Here is a 20200-nt window from a genome sequence, read left to right on the forward strand (position 1 = left end):
AAGCTATGTGTTCTGAGAAGGTTAGTGCACAATATCTATTGTTTCTCTTACTGTAGAAAAAATAAACCTTAAATATTACGAACGAATGTTCATATTTAAAGCTATTATTTCTGCAGTAAGAGAAAAAACAATGATACAAAAGACAAATGTAATAGAAATAATTAAACTTTAGGAAGAGTAACTCTGTGTCAAGCATCACCATAGACACTTAACATGTATTAACACTTTTCAATGTTTACTTATTTTGAGAGAGAGCGTGAGAGTTGGGGAGAAGCAGAGAGAGAGAGAGAAAGAGAGAGAGAATCCCAAGCAGACTCCACACTGTCAGCAAAGAGCCCAGTGCAGGGCTCGATTTCACAAACCAGGAAATCATGACCTGAACCTAAAACAAGAGTCAGATGCTTAATCAACTGAGCCACCCAGGTCCTCAACACTTTTAATATTTACAACACCGTCATAAGATAGTTAATATTATCATACTCATTTCTAGATGAAGAAAGAGAAACATGGAGAGGCTTACTAAGTTAATAATGTCCTAGAGTTAAATGAGTAACAGTGTACAATTTAAACCGTGGCAGCTTGATATATAGCTAGATGTATTAACCATTACCTTATACTGCTGTATTCAAATGGTAGGTACTAATACCTTAAAAAGTCACCAAAATATAAGGATTGAAGGTATTTTTACCACAATGTTAAATATATTGAAGTTTCTCAGGTCACCCCATGTGTATGACATGTCTTCTCCATTTTGGTTCCATTGAAACAAAATAAAACAGAAGATAGATTATTCAGCATTTTGTGTTAATGATTGAGTTCTATTATTCTCATCACCTGACAAGAAATTCCTGACTCAGCATAGAGTTCTACACATATAACTCATTGAAATTGATTTCATATTTTCTTCTAATATGTATCAATCACATGTAGATGATAATGCACTATTTCCAGGCATAGTTTCATATACTTTCCACGCTAATAAATTCATTTTTCTTTTATTCATTTTATTTGGTTTCCATGAACAAGAATTATTTGATTCATGCTTTTCCTTCATGCATTTATGTTGTCATTCAAACATCATTATTTATTCCCTATTTCCTTATCTGAACAAAGAAACAAATTATTATACTTTCAAATGTAACCAAGGAGGTGACATCTGGGTGCTTTTGCAAGCTAATAAAAGACAGTGAGGATTTTTTAATTAGTTAACATCTTGTAAAATAATATATTTTAAATAGGAGCACCTGGGTGGCTCAGTCAGGCTGTGCTGACAGCAAGGAGCCTGCTTGGGACTCTCTCTTTCTCTCTCTCTGTTCCTCCCTTGAATGTATATGCATGCAGTCTCTCTAAACAAGTAAGTATACTTTTAAAAAAATAAAGTTTTAAATAATACATTTTAAATATATGTTACAATTTTATAGCCAAATATTTTTCTTAGTAAAATGTTGCCTACTTGATAGTAAAAAGAACAGAGATAATAAAAATTAATGCTTTTTCTCTTCTACCAAATATTTTAGAAGAATTTTCTTGTCCTCCATTTTAGTATGTGGAATAATAACTGGAACACAGAGTGTACTCAATAAGCATTTAAACGAACTTAAATTGGGGCACTTGGGTGGCTCAGTTGGTTAAGCATCCAACTTCAGCTCAGATCATGATCTCATAGCTTGTGGGTTCAAGTATCACATCAGACCCTGTGCTGACAGTTCAGAGCCTGGAACCTGCTTTGGATTCTGTGTCTCCCTCTCTCTCTGCCCCTCCCCTGGTCACACTCTGCCTCTCTCTCAAAAATAAATAAACATTGGGGCTCCTGGGTGGCTCAGTCAGTTAAGCATCGGCCTTCAGCTCAGGCCATGATCTCGCAGTTTGTGGGTTCAAGCACTGTGTAGGGCTCTGTGCTGACAGCTCAGAGCCTGTAGCCTGCTTTGGATTGTGTGTCTCCCCTTCTCTCTGCCCCTCCCCTGTTTATGCTCTGTCTCTCGCTGTTTCTCAATAATAAATAAATGTTAAAAAAAATAAAAATAAATAAATAAATAAACATTAAATAAGAATTAAAAAATAAATGAACTTAAATTGTTCTAAACATAGAGTGTTTAACTCTATGATTTAAAAACATTTTTTCACTAACTGAAATATAATTCCATTCTATCTGCTTGATTTTTTTTCTGCGTTAGCTAACTTTCTTCTCTTTGCATAGAAAATTAATAAAAAGCGATCCTTGTATTAAAAAAAGACTTTCTGTTGCATTTCTGTATTAAAATATACTGCAAAATGCATTAGATCTGAATCTACCAGTTTTCACTTGTGTGAAATATTCAGATATTTGTTTCCATTACAATGAAAAATTAAACATATAAATTAAAAACTTACAAGTTTGTTGTTATAATACACTTGAAAGATGAAAGCTCGTAAATATTGTTATTTTTACAAATTAAAAGAATTTGAAGCCTAAAATATTAGAGTTCTTCTCCTCAGTAATATTTAAATGCCTTTTCTGGCATAAACAGGAAAGGATTATTAATTGATATATAACAACAGGAAACAACTGTTACCAGAGAAAAATGCCCTATAGATAGCATTTATGAATATTTCTTATAGTGAAAGAAAGGCTTAGTTTGTTTATTTTTATTTTAGCTATTCAATTTGAGCATTTTTGCAGTTTAAAAACTTAACCAAAGTACATGTATAGCATAAACATTGACAAATACATAAAAGTCAGTTTGAGATTTAGGATGGTTGAAACATACTAATAATACTAATAAATATAGAAGTACAAATTGCTTTGTAAATTCAAGACTTAATATTATTGTCATTTTTTAATTTTATGGTATTATGCCACATTAGGCTACTTTGCTGTGTTTCTTTGGTTTTTAAACATTTTTTAAGTTTTATTTTTATTTATTTTGAGAGAGAGACAGCATGAGTGCAGGAGGCGCAGAGAAAGGAGATAGAGGGAAAATCCCAAACAGGCTCTGCACAGCCAGCTCGGAGCCCAATGCAGGGCTCAAACCCAGGAACTGAGAGATCATGAACAGAGCCGAAACCAAGAGTTGGGTGCTTAACCAACTGAGCCACCCAAGCATCCCTAGGCTTCTTTGTTAATAGTGTTGCAGTGTTATAGTGTAAATAGTTGCTTTCAATAACATGAAAAAAATTGCACTGGTAGAGAACATAAGAAAAAATTAACCTAAAAGCTGATGTTATTTGTATGGAAAATGAAATAAGCTATATGTAAAAGGTAAAATGAAATAAGCTATATGTAAAAGGTACACATGAAATAAGTAATTATTACTAAAGAGTAAAAATGCTAACAGTGTTCAGAGCCACAGGATTTTGAGGGACTTTTATATATTATTTTGTATGCATGCACCTATTTATACTCTATGTTGTTTTAAATATGATTTAAAGTCATTTGTCATGGTACTATGTGCTTTAGATGGGCCTGAGGTGAAGTGTCCTCTGGTTGTTTACTTCCCTGTGTTGAACTGAATGCAGAAAGAGAATTCATAAGATAGAGAATATTTCCTTCCTGATACCATCTACATAACATTTATTTTGTTCTCTTGGCCAAGCTATTTTAGAACTATACCTCAGCACAATACTGAATTTACTTCATATTTTCTTTCCCACATAAGTATATAAGTAAAAAATATAGCTAATAAGTTACTAAACTGTCACCATAATTCTAATGCTTAATTTGCTAAAATAATATTAATTTCTTAATATATTTTGGTTTAAAGGGTCCTTAATCTTGGAGTTTCTTTCCTTGGTATACTTTTGTATATTGAGATGAATAAAGACTGCTTTTTAAAGTATTCCTTTAAGCACTAATTATTGGTTTGTTGAGGTATAAAACAGATTTTGACATATAAACAATGTTTACTTCTAAAATGAATGAATGCTGTAATATACTCTGACAAGAGTTATGTCAACATTAAATTATATTATTAAATCACTTGAGAAAATGAAATATGGGGATATTTTTTCCTGTTGATCATCCTAGGTATAGTCTTATTTTTAAAAGTTTCAAATACTCATAGGAAAAATATTAGGAACCAACTTTATAGAAATTATGTTTTACATTAATTTAAATTTATAATGTTATATTAATAACTTATTTTTCCATTGTTTTATTTATAGGGAAAATATCCATTTGGCTTTTTTTGTTCCAAGTGCCCTTTCTTTGAGAATGCTAATCTGAAATTAATAATTTGATGAGCTCTCCAACATATTCTAATGGAATTATTAATTACCCATAATATAAATGATGCCTATATAATGATTAGCTCAAATGCAGAAGGAAACACTTAAGTACCAACGGCATAAAATTGCCTTGAGGCAGTAGATATGACTTGATAAGAGCTATATAATGATTTATATACTTGAATACTTTTGATTCTCCTGTAAAGATTACCAATTCTTTGTTTTTTTAATTTAACAATATTGCTCATTTTATAATGGGCTTAGAAAGTTTTGTTTAAAAAACAGAAATACAGTATGGTGATCATACAATGGTCATTCAAGGCCACAAAACATGACCAATACTGGTTTCTGACACTGAATAATTGGCACTGCACATTAATAGTAACAGGTATAATTATTCCGTTATGAGAAATATAACATGGAAAAAGGAGTTAACCATTTGAGACGCTATTGCCTAAAGTAACACAATTTATTGAGAATCTGCCATGTGCCAAGCACTCTTCTGGCCATTGGAGACACAGAAGTGAACACAGAATGTTTCTCTTGGAGCTATCTAGTGGGAGAATAGGAGGGTGGATTATAAACAAACAATAATATACAGTCAGGTAATATTAAGTGCTAGGTTGAAAAATTAAGTAACGTACGGGAAGAGAGAAAAAGCTCTATCAGATAGGGTAGTCAGGAAATTCTTTCACAGAGAGAATGAAGGGAGAGAGGGAGCCATTGTGAAGGCCTGGGGAGCAACAGCAAAGCCAAGGCAAACTCAGCATCTAATGGGAAACAGTAACTTATACACATATGATGGCAAAGACTAATACCTATTTAAATTATATGAATATTGCATTATTCTAAAATAATTTAGTGGTATTTTTGGTTTTTTTATTTNACAAGTGCTGTCATCAATGCCCATCACCCACTTTCCCCTCTCCCCAAGCCCCCATCAACCCTCAGTTTGTTCTCATTATTTAAGGGTCTCTAATGGTTTGCCTCCCTCCCTCACTGTAACTTTTTCCTCCCTTCCCCTACTCCTGGTCTTCTGTTAGGTTTCTCAAGATCCACATATGAGTGAAAACATATAATATCCGTCTTTCTCTGTCTGACTAATTTCACTCAGCATAATACCTTCCAGTTCCATCCACATTGCTGCAAATGGCCAGATTTCATTCTTTCTCATTGCCATGTAGTATTCCATTGTATATATAAACCACATCTTCTTTGTCCTTAGTCACATGATGTTGTTTCCATTTAAAAAGTTACTTCATAGTAAATTAGAAACATTGCTTGTGATTAATAACAGACAACAAAATCTAAAGCTGTCAGGATCTCAGCGCTCATAATTAGATTGCGAGGCAGGGGTGCCACCCCTTTAAAAATGGATGAGCATTCTTGCTCTGCTACAGTGAAATGATGAATGCCAAAATAATTTTGATTTTGCTTTAGGAAATAACGTGATGTTAATTCCTGGTGTATAATCATGTCCAGCAGTACACATCAACAAGATTAGTAGTCATAGTAGTACTATCAGGGCCTATGATGGTGGTGGTAATTTTAGTGCTAATATAATCACTTGAAGCAGTACCATCTTTGTAGAAGATGTGCTAGAAACAGTGCCAAGTGTGAACTTACATGATCTATTTTATTTCACCAAACAAACTTTAATATGTGTGCTGATATTATCTCTATTTACAAATGAGGATACTGCATTAGGAGAGTTAAGTAAATCTCTTACGGTCATAGTAACCAGAAAATTTTCATGGGGCAGAACTCAAATTCAGTTTCATCTCATCACACAATCTATGTTAATTTTAAGGAAAAGTATCATACATAATGATTCATCATGTAGTGTCATTCTGGAGTCTGCAACTGAAAGAGTACTTAGAAATTCTAGGTTTTAGAGCTGATTATGCTGTGTATTTGATATGTGAGAAAGACACTTCTGTACACTGTATCTGCAAAATAAGCATACAATTGTTATTTTTCTTTCAGATTTCTTGTGATAAGCAAATGAGTAAATGTGCACAAAAACAATATGAAAATTTATTTAAACTCAATAGACATTAAGAGAACTCTTAAGTGCTATTCACTGTGTTAGGTGCTGAGTGTAAAAACAGGAATGCATTAGAGACCAACCTACAGGCAGCAAATAATAAAACAAATAAAATTGGGTTCCACAGCAGTTCAAGAAGAAAAATTGTACGTCAGACATTCAGGTTTAATAAATGCAGTGGACACATGTAATTCTTCCCCACCAAGCCACCCTCTTCTGGTAAGTGGCCCATTTCTTCACTTATTCCAGTTCCCTTTGTTTTGGGTGGGGCTCACTCTAGCCCTAGGCTCTAGGAATAAGCACCATAACTCAGGCCCAGTCAATGAGAGGGCCACAGGATAGTGACTGATTTAGAAAAATCATGACACATCATCTCTGGATGAAGAGAAGGACAGAGGAAGAAAAGAGAAAAGTGAGTGAGAGAACATGAATATTTAACGCACGGTTCCAGCTTTTCCTGTTCATTGGACATTTCATATGTATAAGCCAACAAATTCCTGTTTGCTGAGAGCTAAGCTGAGCTGATTCCTTGTTACCAGTAGTTGAGAATTTAATAGCAATAATAGGCTAGAGCAGTATACATATAAGCTGGGAATTTTGAATATACCTGACTGCTTAAGACTGACTTAAGCGGTATGATTTTGGATTCATTTAAGATGAAGTTGATGTTGGAGTTAATGAGCTGCTTTAATTTTTTTGATATGATGATGATGATTTTTTTAAATTTTTAAAATGTTTTATTCATTTCTGAGAGAGAGAGAGACACCGTGAGCAGGGGAGGGTCAGAGAGAGAAAGAGACACAGAATCTGAAACAGGCTTTAGGCTCTGAGCTGGCTGTCAGCACAGAGCCTGACACATGGGGCTCAAACCCACGAACCGTGAGATCATGACCTGAGCCGAAGTTGGACGCTCAACCGACTGAGCCACCCAGGCACCCCGAGTTGATTATTATTTAAGTGAAGTCTTGAAAAGCAAAATCCAGAAAGAAGACACCAAATTTAATCATGGCAAAGGGGAAAGTGGCCTTTACTGACAGTCTAGCAGATACTAAGCAGGAAACTAATATTTTACATATAAATTTTATTAGCTGAAGGAAGGAAATTACTTATATATTTCTTATTATTAACTTTGCCAAAATGTATATTGAGACATTCAATAAAAATAAAAAGTATGAGGAGTTTTGGTATTTTTTATGGTCTAGCACAAATAATTAGAAAAGGTGACATGAAATGAATTTTACTCTAGGAAGATACTTCCTGGTACAGAAAGAAAAATGGAAAAGAGGCATGGAGGATTAGAACAAGCAACATTGGCAGAAAGTTCTTAAACTGGTTAAATTAATTAAAAAGATTTTACAGGTAAAGACTATTGATGAGAGATGTTTAGAGCCTTCAAAAGCATAGCACCAGTGGGGACTAGATAAAAGTAAGAAAAGATCTAGAAGATGCTGTGGAGAAAGAATCCACAGCACGGGAGAACTAAAAGTAATGTAGGGTAATGGTGGAGACGGAATGTGTTTCCATGGATATATGAGAGGGTAGAGGATTTATTAACAGAGGCAATATATACAGAGTGAAGGATATATTAGTACGGACGAGGAATGTCTATAAGGAGAGTAGTCAATGCTGATTTGGAGCATGGATTTGGAGAGGCTAAAGTGTTTTTGTTGTGAAGACTAGCAATTTGTTCATTTATCATTTAAAAAAAATGTACTGAGCATTTAAATACAAGCCAATCACTTCTCTAGACAAATTTCCTGCTCCTACCGACCTTGTATTCTAGCAGTAGGATGCAAAGAACAAAAATTAAATGAATACATACATGCTATATCAAGTGGTGAAGAATTATAGAAAGAAAAGTAAGTCATTGTCAGCATTTGGAGCTGTTATTGTATAATTCTGGTTATGGAAGGCATCCCTGAGAAGAGATCTGAAAAAAAAATTGAGGGAATGAGTGATAAGAATATCTGTGATAAGAAAATTTCGGATCTTAAATTGCATTTAGTTATGTAGTTGACTACAGTGTGAACTTCTGAAAGGGCCTGTCATACTTTTCATTAAAAAAAATAATCCAAGCTTGGTTTCAGAGTGTCATCATACCAATCCTGGATTACTGCCTTAGGCTCTCAAGAAATTGTCATATGCCTGATATGCTCTCTCTTGAGCAATCACAAGGTACTCTTCTATTTTTACAATCAATTTTCATTCAGGGATCATTTTCTTCAAGAAGTCAGGGTAGATAAAATACTCTCTTTTATACCCCAAAAGATATTTCTAGCATAATAACATAATTAGGAGTCTGTAAAATTCTTGAACATGACCTATGGTTAACATGTAGCAGAGTGACTTAATCTCAATAAAGTTTTGTTGAATTGAATTAGAAATAGAAATAATCTAGGTTGACTGAAGTATAGAATATATACAGGTAAAAGAATGACATAAAATATGAAGAAGAGAAGACATAAAATATGAAGTTGCCAAAAATAACAAGAAAAAACTGGCAAAACAGCTGATTCAGTAACTAAACTGACTTGTCAAGGAATGAATCAAACACAAGAAGAAGACTGCTACTGCTTGATAGTGTCCTCTGTTTTCTTCTCTTTTCTTCTGTCTAAGTAAGTAAAGCTACATAAATATAGCACAGAGCAGTATCTGACAGATACTTATAGCTCAAAAAAGCCTCACATTTAGAGTTAGCTTTTGGAAGAGAACCCTTGAAATATATTTACATCATTTTCTTATATGAAAGGAGTCAATGAATGTGTTAGATAGATTAATTTAGGTGTATGCATATGTGTATTTTTTGATCAAAATCTTATTGCTATATTCAGTTTAAATGGTAGGAGTACTTTTTTCAGATCATAAAAAATCTCTTTTTTACCCTCTTTAATTTAGGAACAACTGACTTTTTAGTTTGGGAATCATATGACTTTGATTGAAAACAGGGATGTCACAAATGAGATTCTTACTATAGTCCATTGTTTCAGTCTTTAGTCTAGTGCATTGATCATACCTTAAAGTCTCCTTGATGTCTCAGCACATTTTGGTACAACATTGACATATTTTAAATTTAACTCCATGGATTCCTGGATACACATGATATTTTCCGAAATGATATGTTATTATAAGAACTGAATAATCTTATACAGAAATCTTTACTACAGTCAACTGCAAAACAGCTATCACTGTTCACTCACTGCATAGTTATAATTTAGTTTGTGATTTTAACCTTGTTTGAAAGATTTTATTTTATATTTTAAATAATCTCTGTACCCAGAATGGGGCTCAAACTTATAACCCTGAGATCCAGAGTCACATGCTCTATTGACTGAGCCAGCCAGGTTTCCCTAACCTTATTTAAAATAGCATAATTCAGTAGCAGACTTTCTTTAGTTTGAAATGCAAAGTTAGGGGTGCCTGGGTGGCTCAATTGGTTAAGTGGCCGACTTCAGCTCAGGTCATGATCGCACGGTCCATGAGTACAAGTCCCATATCAGGCTCTGTGCTGGCAGCTCAGAGCCTGGAGCCTGCTTCGGACTCTGTGTCCCCCTCTCTCTCTGTCCCTCCCTCACTCACTCTCTGTCTCTCTCAAAATAAAATAAAGACATAAAAAAATTTGAAATGCAAAATTAGCTTTGTTTTTATTTGAGGTACAAAAGTTCTTCTATATCTTAAGTAAAATATTGTCATGATCTTATATAATTATGTCACACTTTAGTAACTAGATGGATTCTTTCCAATGCTTTGTTTTCATTTACTTTATTGGAGAGGAAATGCTTCTGGGATTGGCAGCCTGTGGCAACTCCCCGTAATAAATGTTATTAGCTACCCCCCAAAAAGGTAAATTAATAATTCCATTTAGCATGTTCCTAACTGTATGATGTAATACAAAGAACTAATTCTCACGTTTACTCTAAAAAGATTTTTAACACAGTTACTGGGTTAACATCTTCAAATACTTTATAAAGCCTTTCTTTTTCTAGTACAGAAAATCTATAATTCAACTTATTAATCTATTGTTACCTGTCCTTTGTCAAATAATTATTTTCTATTACTCATGGCATTTCCCTAAAATTTTGAAGGTTTTGTAATAAGTTGAATATGACTCCAGCTATTACCATTAACTCTCAATTTTTTCCTCTGATGTGTCTTCCTTAACAAGATTGTACAAAGATATAGAGAAGATTATAAATATAACCCTAAATCTCAAAAAAAAGAATCTTCTGGCTATTATAAAGTTAACCTGGTATTGATGCTATAGGAGACAAATGGTAGATGATATCCTTAGGGCATGTAGTAAATAATGTGTTTTGGTCCATCAAATTATATTCACAATTTAGTGTTTATTATTTCCAAAATTTAGTGTTTGAGTCAAGTTAATATTGTATTTCTGCTTGTAATAAACCTCAAAAGATATTACATTTTTGTTGTTTGAGAGAGATTTTCAAGGTTTTTCCACATATATATTTATGGGTCATTGAAGGAACATCACTGTAGCTTATGAATAGGCTAACCTGACATAAACAATTAATATAACCATGCATGCATTCCTATATTCATCTATCTAGCCATCTATCCATATGTATACACATACAAATATTACTTTTCTGACTCAGCAGACTAGTAGGTATGTTTTGAGAGAGGATTATGTTTTGCTTACTACTTCACTAATACAATGAACTCATCTTGAGTATTCAATAAATTTTTGTTGAATTGTCAATGACAAGGAGGGGGTGGGGAGGAGGTTGGCTGACTGTTAAATTAGATATTGGATAGTTAAGGTCTGAGTTTTGACACTGTTGGCTCATTGCAGTAATTTTGTTTATTCTCAATAATGTAACAGTGTGTACCTTTCTAGCAAAAGTATGATGAATTGTCTTGTGTAGTTTTGATTCCCCATGTAAAATACAAACATAAAGTATTGTTTTTAACAATATATCAAATCTTGTAACTTTCATAACCTACTATACATAGTAGGTGATTATTTTAATTAAAATAAAAATTGTTTTAGAGAATTCTCTAATAAACCAATGAGACAATAATGTGTTTTGATTTGGTTGAATAGAATCAGACTCTTTATAACTGAATTCATAACGCATACATTTGTTAAACAAATTGAAAATATAGTAATTTATAAAGAAATGTTAGTATGATAAGAAATTTATTTGAATACTTTATTCTTTCCTTAATTAATTCATCCAATAAGCACTTACAGAGTGTCTACCATTAGTCCGTCACTTTGCATAGGGCCACTTTGTGATAGTTGGATTGGAAAGTTCCATAAACCCAAGGATGCAGCCTTCATAGGAGTTAATATTCAGGTCCATCTTTTAAACACGAGTATATCACCTATAGTGCGGCACAGCTGAGCTCATGGTGAGTTCCCAGTGGATGTGCAAATGGTGCTACTGGTTTAATTTATGCAAAGTTGTGGATTATTAACGCCATAATTTTCCATCCTTGTTTCTTTCTTTGTATGAACTGTTTACTAAGTATGAGTAGGTATGAATGTTTTCATTTCTTTCTTTTTATTTAAAAATTTTTTAATGTTTTGTTTATTTCTGAGAGAGAGAGAGAGGCAGCGCGAGCAGGGGAGGGTCAGAGAGAGAGGGAGACACAGAATCCAAAGCAGACTCTGGGCTCTGACCTAGCTGTCAGCACAGAGCCTGATGCAGGGCTCGAACTCATGAACCATGAGATCATGACCTGAGCCAAAGTCGGACGCCTAACTGACTGAGCCACCCTGGTGCCCCTGAATGTTTTAATTTCATTTGGTGCTGTCTTCACAGGACACTGCCTACTTTTTTAAAAAACCTTTAAATATGTTCCATTCCTGTCATTTTGTGGCAATTGATTATTTCAGCAATGTTTTATATTAAAAAATTCAAACATATACAAAAGGTAGAAAAATCAATACAATAAATTTCCACATATGGACCACCTATCTTCAACAGTATCAATTTATTACCATTAATATTTCTTCCAAACTCCCACCTATTCTACCTTCTAAGTCTTTTGAAACAAATCTTGACAGTGTGTCATTTATCTACAAATATTTTATTTTTTTGTTTTTTCAAGTTTATTTATTTATTTTGAGAGAGAGAGAGAAATAGAGTGAAAGCTGGAAATGGACAGAGATAGAGGGAGAGAAAATCCCAATCAGACTCTCTGCTGCCAGCTCAGAGTTCAGCAAGGGGCTCAGTCCCATGAACCATGAAATCATGGGACCGGAGCCAAAAACAAGAGTCAGAGGCTCAACCAGCTGAGCCACCCAGGTACCTCTATCTACAAATATTTTAGTGCATATTTTACTCTAAAAGAGTGAGATTCCTTTAAACATCACAGTATTATTATCACACCAAAAATATGTAGCCATACTTGTTTAATAATACCAAATATTCAGTCAGTATTTGTATTTCCCAAATAGCCTTATTATTTTTTTCAAATAGTCTTATTTTTTTAGTAGTACATTTGAACCAGGATCCAGATAGAGTCCATTGAAATTAATTGATATTATTTAATCTCTTCTTTTAATGTTTATTTATTTTTGAGACAGAAAGAGACAGAGCATGAGCAGGGGAGGTGCAGAGAGAGAGGGAGGCACAGAATTCAAAGCAGGCTTCAGGCTCTAAGCTGTCAGCACAGAGCCCAACGCGGGGTTTGAACTCACAAGCCATGAGGTCATGACCTGAGACAAAGTCTGACGCTTAACCAACTGAGCCAATCAGGCACCCCTATTTATTTATTTATTTACTTACTTACTTATTTATTTAAATGTTTTATTTATTTCTGAGAGAGAGAGAGAGACAACGTGAGCAGGGGAGGGTTAGAGAGAGAGGGAGACACACAATCTGAAACAGGCTCCAGGCTCTGAGCTGGCTGTCAGCACAGAGTCCTGCGCTGGGCTCGAACCCACAAACCGTAAGATTATGACCCAAGCTGAAGTCAGACGCTAACCTGAGCCACCCAGATACCCCTCAGGCACCCCTATATAATCTCTTTTAATTGATTCATCTCTGTCTCCTGATTCATACTGATTCATTCAATTCAAATTTGAACTACAGAGGTTTTACATATTCTTACTGAACTTATATCTACATCTCCTTTCTCTCATGTTGAATATTTTAGTTTTTAATGATAATTGCTCATCATTAAGTTCTCTATTTGCTTTATCTTACACTGTCTAAAATAGTGTTTTAGCATTTATGATTAATAGCACAATAAACAATATAATTGCCATATACAATTTCTATATTTCATTTGCTTTTGCATTTATATAGTAATTGAAAATCATTCTGTAACTTAATTTACAGTGATCATAAATTAAAAAAAAAAGTCAAAATATAAGCCATATATATTATTTGGAGCCTTAGGTTATAAGGATGATATTCATGGAAGTTTCTGGTAAAGGGTGGTTTTTGTTTCTTTCTTTGGTTTTGTTTTTTGGTTTTTTTTTTTGTAACATACAAATGCCCTGGCAATAGAATTGGACCCTGAGCATTTCTTGCGATTGTTTTTCTCTCACTCTTCCTCTAGTCCCTGTTCTGAAATCTGCTTCTCTTTTCATGATTGCTGCCATCTCTCTTTATCAGCAAGCTTTTTGCCTAGCCAAAGTTTCTGCTCCGTTATAGCAGGAACATCGTCTTATACAGGGAACATCATGGCCACTCTCACACGTTACCAAATCATGGATTCTCATCTTTACTTTCCACTACCAATGACTTACTCTCTCAAAATTACCTGGCTGTCATCTTTTGGTTATTGTTTCCTATGTGTTGGATGTCCTTGAATCACATGCTCAGAATCTATTATTATCCTGTGGGGCATCACCTGGAACTGGCCCTTAAGTAGTTGTGAATATTGTAAAAAGAACGCTGTGTGTGGCAGACATTCTAAAGCAAGACCTGGCAAGTCTACAATGATTTCAGGAAATGTTTCGAATAGCAAAAAAAGTCTTACATTTTTACTTGGTTTGGATGACATTTATTCTCAGCATCTGTTATTATATAAAATATGTGAGAATAAATGCAGTATATAAAATTTTCTTGTATGGCTATTTGTTAAAAATGATAATAATATTTTTCCATGGCTGGGTGAATTTTAAGGAAATAATTTCTTAGTTTGCATGGAACAATTTTGTTTCATTGTTGCTAGTCCCTTCTATTTTCTCCCTGGGATGTCAGTTGAGATAACTAGAACTCTTATGACAAGCATGTGGTCACATCCATACTGGCATTGAAGTTTGTTCTTGTTCAACAGCAGCTAATATTAAATTCAGTGTTCTCAAATATTTACTCACAGTAATATGCTCCATTTAGTCTGCGCTGTGATTTTTGGCTTCTACTTAATAATAGTTCCATGCCCTTTAGCAAATATAACAGCAGGAAGACCATAATGTTCAAAACAACAGACTTTGTTAAATATGTAGCGTATTTTTTCTTTCCTGTTTGCCTCTACCAGTTGAATATTGCTTCTGAAGTTCTTGGCAGAAATACACATTTTTTCTGCTTAAAGCCATACATTTTAGTTGTTTCTCTTTTTAAAGTACACCAGATACGTGTCACATGATCAAGCTTCCATCATGCTTCATTTTGGGGGAAGAATTTAATTCACCCTCCTTATTGTCTCCAGTCTTCATAAGTCTCATATGCTTTTACTAATCAAACATTTATAATTAAAATATTTTCATTCAGTGGTGATTTCATTTATTTCAATCAGTCTGATACTGGTGAGGAAAAAGGGAATGACTATGAAGTTCATAAAATTTACCCTGCATAAAGTGTAAAATTAGTCCCTATTCTTTCAGAACTAATGAGTTTACTCCACTGGGGGTTTAGTCAACTTGTCAATATAATACAAATAAAGAATTAACTACTTCTAGAAATGAAAAGTAAGCATGAAAGAGGTGCTAATAATAAGGAGATGCCTCCTAAATCCTACCATTGTGGGAAAATACAGAATCCTTTGGGGGACAGATTGCTTTCTTGTTTACAACAATCCTCTTCCTTAAACCTCCATTCATTACCATTGGACTTTTTGTGTGATCTGTAGACAGAGTTTTTATCCCTGTCCCTTTGATTTTGGATTAGACTCTGTAACCTCTTTTGGCCAATGGGATGTGAGTGGGTATGATTTATGTCGTGTCTTTACAGAAGGGTTAATGGGCATAGCTAGATTCTATCAGTTTTTGTTGTTGTTGTTGTCTTTTTCCTTCTTCCATGAAAATGGCATACTCCCAAAAGAATTGTTCCTTCAGCCTGGACAACATAACAAGACAATATGGAGATCAGAGATGCAGCAGACAAGTATTATGAAAGAAATATTTGGTATTGTAAGCCACTGAGGTTGTGGGGTTGTTTCTTCAGCAAAGCAGAATAATATAATTCCTCATTTTTACAATTTGTAGGAATTTTTGAGCAATTCTTTTTTGTTTGTTATCACTGTCTCAGAATAATAACTCCAGGTTTAAAATTTCTTTAAGCTCTTTAAATTTCTCTTTCTTGTATATCTTCCACAAAGTAATTTGTTCATAAATTTCTAATGGATAGGAGGCTTGTCATCAATTAGATAAACCCTTTAAATTAGACATTATCCAGGTCAAAAGTACTTCATATTATCTCAATCAGTAGTTTTTAAATTCTGTATGACTTAACAATTACTTCAACATACAGTATAATTATAAAGGTCTCTTAAAATTGATTCTAGATGATTTAATTCCATAATCATTAGGACATGTGCTCTATAAGTGTCTGTTAAAAAGGCTAATTAATTTGGGATAAAAAAAAGTCAACTATCCAAGTTAGTTCTTTTATACGCTTATAAAAATGCTCAAGAAAAGCAATATTTTTAGTTATTGAACAACTTATTAAATAACATTTGATAGAAATATAATATGCAAATTGCCAACATTCAAGTAATTAACATGAAATTAAAACTGTTTTACTTGATTCATGTTCTAAAGCAGATCAGAAAATGTGATTGAGAAATATAGGAACCAAGGCTAAGTCATACCAAAACCCAAATGTGTAATTTCTTACACTTATATAACAGAGTTAATAATTTTCATTCTGTAAAATCTCTAGTTCCAAGTAATTTACAATTTCATAAATCAAAACATACTTGCAATTTGAGATTATACAAATTCTTCTGTAGATTAAAGAAAAAAACCTCTTCTACCTGAAAGCAACTTAGAAACTTTCTACCAAAAGGGCTAAGGCTACCCTGTCTGACCCCAAGAATTTTTAAAAAGGTGGACAGAGGGAATATAAGAAGGGCAGGGTAAGCTTTGGAAACATTTGGAATTCCACAGTACAAGGGCTAAATGCACTTTCCCCTTAAGGAAGTACAGACTTATTTTTTGTATTCACTATGTTTTCTACAATAAATCAAAAATGTTTATAGGATTAATAAATTTATTTAAAATTATCTTTGACATAATTGCCCCACATAGGGCTCTGGGCTGATAGCTCAGAGCCTGGAGCCTGCTTCAGATTCTGTGTCTCCCTCTCTCTCTTTGCCTCTCCCTCACTCTTGCTCTATGTCTCTCAAAAATAAATAAATGTTAAAAAATTTTTTAAAAAGTAGAACTATGTTTCTATATGTATCAGTAACTGGTACCTCTACAAAACAAGTTTGAACATTTTTTTCTTATCACCCTCTCAAATTTAAAAAGATGATAACCACTGTGTACTAGAAGTTTATTTTTCTAATCTGAAATGTACAGTGTATGCAATAACACCCTGATTTGGCTCTCTCTTCCAATTACTCTTGTCATATAACCTTCTCTCATTATAAGCAAAAAATAAAGGTCCAAGATCCAGATATATTTTGATTTAGCTCCTTTACCTTAGTTTCTAATTATACACTACAAATATATTGTTTTTCTTCTGATGCCATATATTCATTTTTTTCTTTTTCAATCCCAGTGCTCTTTAAAAAAACAAGCTTGCTTTAAATTTGTTAATATTTTAATTCTTAATATAGATGGCTATGATATAAACAGAATCAAGTGGTCACACAAAAATTATAGAAATTACCTCTAATATAGTTAACAGCGTTCAAAAACTACATTCACTTAATTAGCTCCCTATAGTATGTCTAATAAAGATCAATAGATGAATGAAATAATTTATTAAATCTTCTGAACGTAGAGTAATGGATTCTCATGGTTAACAATATGGCAAAACAGTATCTGGATGTCTTATTCAGTGTATATAGTTGGACCTATACACTCTGAATGAGACAAACCACTGTAACCATGACTGGTGTAAACAGTAAGGCCATTTGCCAATATGAAGTCACGGAATGCTTAATCTGTTTCCTGAAATTCTTTACTACATGAAATTCTAGCATATTAATGAAGCAGCTTATGTGTAGATTGGACCTCTTACATAAAATAAGTACTCAAAGCTTGGGGAAGAGAATTGGGGAAACTATCTATTTGCCTTGCTGGCCCACAGGCACAGACATGAAAGCCTTGTGTACATTTTGATGTTACTTTACAGTTTTTATTTTTTGATGTCTGGAATTTTATATATTCATGTTGGAGAAACTACTGCTTTTTTTGACAAATAGGGAAGAAAATATTATAAAGTACCTCCCAGTGCCCAAATATATAGTTGATTTGAAAATAATATCGGATATTCAGTTATTGTGTATGAGAGCAAATAAAGGCCAATTAGATGGCCAATGTATGTTGAGCTTTTAAAACATTTTTAATATGAGGTGTCCCACTAGTTATTTTAAGCTTCTCTAATCATTTCTTTTAATGTTATCCTATCTCGTTTTATTTTTCAGGGAGATAGTAAGGTTAAAACTAGTAATTTAAAACAGTGTGATACCACAGATGATTTTATACCTACCCAGACAGATTATACCTCAAATTCCTCAAATTCAGAGAAGATTTTTTGAATTTATGATTCTATTTCAATAAAATAAATGTCATTGAATCTGGTCTGTGATTTATGTAATAGTGAAACTTTAAGTTTATTTATTTGTTTTGAGAGAGAGAGAGCACACAAGTAGGGAAGGGACAGAGAGGGAGAGAGAGAATCCCAAGCAGGCTCCATGCTTTTAGCTCTATCCTGGGCTCAATTTCACAAACTGTGAGATCATGACTTGAGATGAAATCAAAAGTTGGACACTCAATCTACGGAGCCACCCAGGTGCCCCAGTAGTGAAACTTTAAAAGAACTCCAGACAGATAGTTCAATCTTATTCTTTAGGATAAATTACAGCCACTTTTGTGCTACTGCTGCAGACTTGAGGAATTACTACAAAAACCATATGGCTTGCAAAGTCTAGAATATTTACTATCTTGTTTTGTACAGAATAAAAGTTTGCTAATCCCGTTATACTTTATATCTTTCTATTTGAAGATAGGGGGCAAGATTAAATACAAAAAGAGAAAATAAAGGAGCATATATAGGCTGAATATTTCTTTTTGTTACCTTATAGGAAACTGTTGCCATTTTGAAGGACAACTATTAGGTGCCAGGCAGAGAGATTTTCACTTTTATAAATCACAAAGAATACAAATAACTGTAATGGATCTCAGTATTAGATTCAATTTTAAAATCCCAAGACTGCTGTAAGAAGATTATGGAGGGTGGGTGAGGAAACATGCAGTTCTTGTAAAGAACCAGCTTTAGCTCGCAGTGGGTAATCTATTCCCGTTTTAGTTGCTGTCGCTAAAGTAATTTTTTTTTGTTCAAGTTTCCAACTGTTACATAATGGATGTTTGTCCTAAACATTGCTGGTTAATTTAGTCTTCTTTTATGCGAGAGGATCCCAATGAGTCACTGTAAACAAATGATATTAAGTTGGATCTTTACTGGAGCACAGAAAATGTAAAACTTAGTTCTATAACATATTTATAGTTTGGTTGAGTGAAGCCATGGTTAATGGAAATGTATTGCAGATAAGTAAACTTAAATTTTGAAAACTGTTCAAGTAACTGAAGAGACAACTCAAATCCTTAAATACACCAATAAATGAATATTTCCATAATTTATTGCATGTGATTAAAATGCAATAGGATATAAAGTTAGACTTCAAACTCTTTTCTGAAATGATTTGAACAATAAAAAATTGAATAAATGCTGTTAAGATAGGTTATCATTTGGATTGAATCAAATTGTGTACATTTCTCACACCACGAGCAAGCATAAACTCAAAATGAATGAAAGAACTAAATGTAAACAATGAAATTCTAAATTCTAGAAGAAAACAATGGGGTATTCCAATATAACCTGGGAACAGGGTAATGCTTTCTAAACTGACAGAATATTTAGATGCAATTAAATTAAAGGTGGATACTTTTCACCAGATAGAAATAAAAATTTTTGCATGACAACATGCACTCTAAGTAATGTCAAAAAACAAAATTTTGGGAAAAAAATATTTAGAAAAGGTATAAATAGACAAATTCCCCAAAACTGATTTCAAAATGTCTCTTGAAGAGAGATTCAATTTTGTTCAATTTTGCTTATAATAAGAGAAATGAAAAGTAAAACTACAGTCATATACCCATGATATTGGCAAAATTTCAAAACTTTAAAAATATACTCTCTTGAAAAAATTATGGGGAAACAGGTATTTTCATACATTGTAGATGTAATAGAAAGCAATAAAATCTTTAGAAAGGAATCTGCCCATAACTAATTAAACTACATGGATATTTGCTTTTCATCCCAGCAATCCCAATTCTAGTAATTTATCCTGATATAAAAAGACATACAGACAAGGTTATTCATGGAAACATTATTCGTAGTTGTAAAATAGGGGAAATTACTAAAATACTCAAAAGTAGGTTAGTTGAATAAGCCATGGTAAATACATACAATGAAACTTCATGCATCTGTAAAAAAAGAATGATAAAGATATGTTCGAATTGATATGGTGTGCTTTTCCAAGAGACAATGTTAAGTGAAAAACGGATATGGATAGATT

The sequence above is a fragment of the Crocuta crocuta genome, unplaced genomic scaffold (assembly GCF_008692635.1).
Source record: "Crocuta crocuta isolate KB4526 unplaced genomic scaffold, BGI_CrCroc_1.0 scaffold83, whole genome shotgun sequence".
Classification (NCBI taxonomy): Eukaryota; Metazoa; Chordata; class Mammalia; order Carnivora; family Hyaenidae; genus Crocuta; species Crocuta crocuta.